Raw genomic sequence first — 6,777 nt, 5'->3', positions numbered from 1 at the left:
ATCTTATTCACATGCAAGTCTTGTAGCACAGAGTACACCGCTGCTCAAACAGACTGCTTTTCATCCACTTCACACCAGAAGATAGGTAGGCATCACCTTAATTCCTGCTTTGGCTGTGAATGCAGCTTTTCCCCAAGGCCATTCAGGCTTTACTTTGAACATGAACATATTATGTAATTTTCTGCAATGGGAGAAAACGCCTCTGAAAAATGTGCGTGTGTCTTCGGCATGAGATCATTATACACACCATGGGCTTCACAAACAAAAGAGGCCTTTCATTTCAAACTGCAGGGTAGATGCTGATTTCCTAAAAGCTATTGATTGAAAATGGCACAGCTGAGGAACGGGAGAGGAGCCATGAATGGAGACAGTGGATTCTCACTTCCACTGCTCTCCAGCTGTGAGCTCTATTGCTGCCTGGCCTTGAAGAGGGGGAAGAGGGCGTCCCTGCATATGGTGTTTTTCATGGGATTTAAGACACAGAGCTGTCACTCCCGTATGTACTCGAGCATATAGTTTTCAAGAGGTTTCATCTCAAAAAGGGCGATGAAAACAACCGTATTTTCACTGCATACTTTCTGCATACATGCCCCAGTTTGCACTAATTGCTGTCACGGTATTCCTCGCCATCTGGTTTCATCTCCTGAACAAGAGAGCATTCACACAAGCTTAATAACTGAAATGCAGCCATCATCTGTTGTTAGGGGCAAATGCAGTGCAGATGTCACCTCAGTGCATATCAATGGGGTCAGTACATTAACCTAATTATTGCTTATGTAACATACAACTCACTGAGCCTGCCTCTGCCCGATCAGCAGCCCACACCCTTCACACACACACACACACACACACTGACAGATAACTGAGTGGGAGGAAGGAATGTCATATACCTCAGCATTTAGTTAGCACTGGCATCCAACATGACAGATTCCCCGTCTGGGTCGCTCAGCACTGATGGCTTGCAGAAAGGTTTCGCCTGTCTGCCTGGCTCTCCTTCACTTGCCCCTTAATTCTGCTCTGTTTCTTCAGATGCACCCCCTTTGTCAAGGCGCTGACATAATTATATAAGAGTTATGCAAACCTGTCTCTTGCTGGCAAACAATGAAATATTTCAGGCTCTGAAACGATACATTTAAAAATGGTGATAAGCATGAGAACTATACCGCCACATATTGCAATATTCATCATTTAAAACTAATAAAGTTGTTGCTGTGGAGAATCATTATTTTGATGCAAAATCATTCTCAATCCTTTGGAGGTTAGCTACTGTTGAAAAAGCAAAAAAGTTTTGCATATTGTCTTAAACCAGACCCTTTGTTCAAAGTGAATTGTATTTTATATAGGTTTTCATCAGCTTTGTGCACTTTTCCACTCCCACTGAACTCTTTCCATAATACATTTGTCCTTGTTTGCCAAGAGTTAGATGAAATGACGCTCACTACTTTCATGTTTGCACGGTACTAAAATGAAACTAGAGCCAGCAGCTGGATAGCTTAATTTAGCATAAAGACTGGAAAAATGTCCATTATAAAATCCCAGAGCCAACTTTGTTTGTTTTTCCTGACCAACAGTCCAGAAACAAAATATATTTAATTTACTTTTACTTTATTAAGGAAAACAAGCAAATATTCACATCTGAGGTGCTGAAACCAGTGAATTCTTGGTTCTTAAATTACTTGATTGATTTGCCAAATATTGATAATCCTTTAAATGACGAACTGTTTCAGCACAGTACAAATGTTTCATATTAAAAGTCCTTACCATAATATTTTAATGTATTAATTCGTATATGTGAGTCACTGGTTGGCACCTCTCTTCTCAAAAGTTTGTTTGACCAGCGTCCAGAGAACACCAGGACAACAGAAGCAGCTTGGAGGGCCCACCAGGCCATCTTCAAGTCTTTGTCAGCTGCCACCCAGCAGCCATGGGGCATCCAAAGGGCTGAGTCACTGGCTGAACTGAAGATACGCCAAAAAGAACAGACAGGGGGGAAAGCCCAGGTCTCTCCCTCTGCAGCCGTGGAATCACTCCTCATTATATGTGGACGTGGTTTATTGGGTCGCCTCCATTCTCACGGCCTGGTTGTTGGAGCGTGGTTGAGGGGGATTCAAACAGAGGCAACTGGATTAGCATAATATGCACTGATATGTGTCACAGGGGGTTGTATGCAGTCTTGCAAAATGACTGAACCAACTGACTCGATTAGAGGGAGTCCATGTAACTGTTAAAATGCATGTTTTAGAAATGCATTGAATATCACGGCCAGTGGACCTCACTGACATGTCCTGGGGGTGCTTTCGCTGTGATGCAGTCATGTGTGCTGTAGATGGTGTAATCTGTTGGCAGGCAGGAGTGAAATCTCTGCGTGTACACATTCACATTTAAGCACGTCTGGACATTTTTAACCTGAATCCCTCATCTACGTTTCCACAATATAAAAAACATGACTGAAAATATTACTAGGTTGCAAAATACCTTGGCTAAAGAGTGAGAATTGAGGTTTACAGTTTGTGTGTCTGCTGGGTGTCATCCCTTATAAAAAGATTAGGGTGTATCATCATGTGTGCCGACGACTACATTTAGGCTGCTCGCTGCTGTGGTTCTCCATCATCTCATTTTCCCCCATCACAGTGTCAACCACAGGGTCAGCTCTCATGATGCTCATACATGACCTATTAGAAGCAGCACCTCTGTGTATCGCTGCTCATTTCCTGAAGTGGCGCCTAGGTGGTACAGAGAGAAGAGAACAAACATATCACACCAACTGAGGGGACACCGTGCTATTCTCACAACCTCTCCAACCCACTCAAGCCCCCTGACAAAACCGCAACCTATAAAACAGTAGAGAGAGAGAGAGAGAGTAGGCGTTTCCAGCAGTGTGTGTCTGAGGGTTTAGTTACGTGTTTGGAGAACCGTTATTGTTGCTGGTGCGTGTTAATTGCCTGTGAGTGGCATCTTATCATGCTTTTGCTCTCACTGCAGGAGGCGCCTGCTCACTGCATCAACCTGCTGCTGATTATGAGGCATTCTCATCACCGTGTGGATTAACACAGAAGCACATTTATTTGCAGAGAGGTGTTATTTGTACGAAAAAAGGCACACACACAAAAATACCCACACACGGCCATCTTGCTCCTAGTTCTTCTTTTATTCTACATAGACATGACAATGTTTGGACAAATGGTCTTCCTCGCAGTAGAGCTGAAGGTGTGAGCGTGTGTGTGTGTGTGTGTGTGTGTGTGTGTGTGTGTGTGTGTGTGTGTGTGTGTGTGTGCGTGTGTATGTATAGATGAGCTGTGATGACAGATCACTAATAGTGATAATATACATGTGAAGACAGTATTCCCAGTCATTCAATTAATGAATATTAATCACTGTTCATCACTCTGATGAACAGCTGATTTCTGACTCACAGTGTCAGGAACAATTCCTGTGCAATAACCCAGTAACTCGGTCTCTAATCAACACCTGTTTACTGGTTTCCACTTATTATTTATTTATTCACCATTCTCTATTTCAGTGCTGTTCATACTATGTCATATTGTATATCCTGTACACCAATACACCTACCTCAGGTCATTAGGTCATAGGTCTTATTTATTTTTCCTGCATCCTTTGCACTATGCTCCATCACACTGTGTACATGTGTACATGTATGTGTACCTGTATATCATATCCACCTTCTACATGTACATAATGAGAATAATAGTTTACTCTTGCATCCTTTGCACTCTGATCACTGCACTAGTTGTCAATATTTCTATATTGTTTTGTTCATAGTGTGTATATTAGTGTTGTCTATACTGTAGTTTGTGTCTGATTTTATTTTATTAGTATTTTATTATTGTGTTATGGTATTTTTGTACGTGTAAGCAATGTACAATCCTGAGTCAAATTCCTCAAATGTGTACACATACCTGGCAATAAAGCTGATTCTGATTCTGATTCTGATATCATCATATCAATTTGACATTAAAGGTACAGCATTACATATATCAATGCATGCTGGTGTTACTGTGTGTCCTTAAAGAGGTGGTATTATGCTAATTTTCAGGTTCATAATCTTATTTAGGGGTTGTACCAGAACAGGTTTACATGGTTTAATTTTCAAAAAACACCATATTTTGTCAAACTGCACATAGCTGCAGCTCCTCTTTTCACCCTGTGTTGAAGGCTTTGTTTTAGCTATGGAGTGATACATCTTGTCTGTAAATGATCTTTGTTGGGAGTTGCACATGCAGTTCCTAGATAAGGACTACTAGCCAATCAGAAGCAGAGAAGGGCGGGTCAGTGAGAAGCCGGTAAACAGCTTCGATTCAGCTGTTGGCTACATGTTGCTGACTTGCTTGGCAACATAGACTGGAGCAAGAGTTTCAGAGTGGTGAGTTATTAATCTGTAACAAAAGTATTTTTCATCCATAAAGTTAACTGAGCTCTGTCTCTACATCACAGTAACAACTTTATGTCCATTGACTGCTTGGAGGCTAGCTAGTGTTTGGAAGGGAGAGGAGAGGCAGCAGGCGGACGTCTTGTCACTGTGTGCTGCAGCAGCTGAGTGTGTTTTTAAACCGGTGTTTTTGAGGGTGTGTCGGAGTAGCAGCTTGGTGAGCGTTAAATGACACGGGAAACGGCTGGACTACAAACAAGCTGTCTTCAAGCAGTTCAAAGCAGAGTTTTCTGTGGGAGATGGGAACTCCCTTTGGGCTGGACTGTGGGCTTTTTCACTTTACCACCTCTATAATGCTGCTATATGTAGTTTTCCAGAGCCACTAGTGGTGCGGTTTTTAGTAGCAACCTGGTGTGTGGTTGTACGGGGGCTCGAACTCATGAGGGAGCAAAATCTGACACACCGGCAGACAGCTTCACACAACATGCTGGAAACTCAGGTAAAGTCCCACTGCAACGATAAAGTGATATTTTTATCAGCTTAAGGATGAACTAATCCATGTTTATTACATGATAACGTTACATTGACTGCATTTAGCAAACGTGATACATCGGTGTGAGCTTGCCTGCCAGCTTTTCAAATCTATTTGTCTCTGTTTCACCAGAGAGGCTCTGCAGTGTGAGCTCTGCTAAATGTATTGGATGATAACAAAAACAGATAGTAAGCTAGAATGATTATTATAGATGAGATTGTGTCCACAATTTATAACAGTTATACCGCAGTAAGTAGCTTTACTGTAGGGGATGGTTCTTCCACTGTGGTGTTGTCCTGCTTCGTTATGTTGCATTATTGGAGGAGAAGATGTGTACCTGAGTATCGGTAAAAAGACAATAAATCTAAATTAATTGTTATCCCAATCCAATCCATTTTATTTATATAGCACATTTTAAAAAACAAAGGTTTACAAAGTGCTGCTCAAGGAATAAAACAATGATGTTATGAACAAACAGCGGCGGATCTGTGCTACCGTTAGCTGGCTGAGCCTGCCTTGCATCACTCTAGGCTAGTATAAAGAAATTGCCCCACATTTGATTTGTACCGTTACATCATTTCTTGCAGGCTAAAATCAACACTTTGACATAAGACTGGTGGTACAGAGGATAGTAATATGGGGGGTCGCCTTAGCTAAGTTATAGTACTTTGCACCAGATAACGTTAGCAACTGCTAGACATTAGCCAGCAAGCTAACGTTATCTAACTTGTGCCAACTAAAACACAACATCACAGTATATTTCACATGCTTTGCACTAATGTTAGTTTACCTGTCCAACAGGATGGAAGCCAACTCTGTGTTGGTTTTGCAGATTTCAAAACAAGTGGAGGTCTCTTTGGGATTCAAGCCTTTCCAATGTTGACTGTGTTTTCACCGAAAGTCAATCTGATTCTTGTTCGGCCTGAAAGTTCAAGGCCTTGTGTTGGAGTCTGTGTTATTCTGTTAGCAGGTCACTTTATGGTGTTAGCGGACTCCATGTTGTTACCTGCAGTGTAGTTGCTGTGTATACGGTACAGATTCAGCAGGAAATAGAATCGGGAGCGCAGATGCACATAACATCCCGGATGAGTTAATCAATCATCATGATGTGTCAAATACTCAAGTACCAGTAACCACAACCAAGTCACTGTGAGTTGATGTGATTAGACTTAGTGTATCATCAATTAATGATGTTGATGATGTTATCTCACACTTTCTTAATACATTCATTTATACCACTAAAACAGAGGTCATCATAGAACTATGATTCTGTTTTGAGCCATATGCATATGCAGAATATGCATGGTTGTATTAATTTTAGCTGCTGTAACTCACTAATGGGGGGAAATGTCATCTGTCTTTGGAATTTAAAACAAACTGTTTTATAAATTAATTATTATTAAATGTATAAATAAAAGAAACAAAACTTACTGAAACCATACATTAAACAATGTAGGCTACTATTGTTCATGACAGTAAATGGGACTGTAGCGTGATAAAACAAAGTGGTCACAACATTGACTTGATGTCTAAACAATCAACAGCACAACTATAATCACATTGTCAACACGAGTTCACTTCTTTTCCTATGATTACTCCCAGTGTCACAATCTTCATGAACCTCCTCTCGAGCCATCTTTTCCCAGGCCCTTCTGTGCTATTCTCCACATATCCACCAGATGCCCTTGACTTTCTCTCCTTTCCCCATCACCTGACTTCTTTATCTTCTTCCCTTGTTCCTTGCCAGATGTTATGTTGTGTTGCCGTATGCACCATCCTGCTTTGCTAGTCCCTGTACTTTTTTTCTGTTTCAACTGATTTACCTGAGACCTGTTACCTGCCTGTTTAGAACCATGGT

The sequence above is a fragment of the Micropterus salmoides genome, unplaced genomic scaffold, assembly GCF_014851395.1.
Source record: "Micropterus salmoides isolate LMB-PRFRI ecotype aquatic unplaced genomic scaffold, ASM1485139v1 Ms_hic_scaffold_12, whole genome shotgun sequence".
In the NCBI taxonomy this organism is placed as follows: domain Eukaryota; kingdom Metazoa; phylum Chordata; class Actinopteri; order Centrarchiformes; family Centrarchidae; genus Micropterus; species Micropterus salmoides.
The sequence above is the reverse complement of the archived record's forward strand: the minus strand, read 5'-3'. Positions refer to the sequence as shown.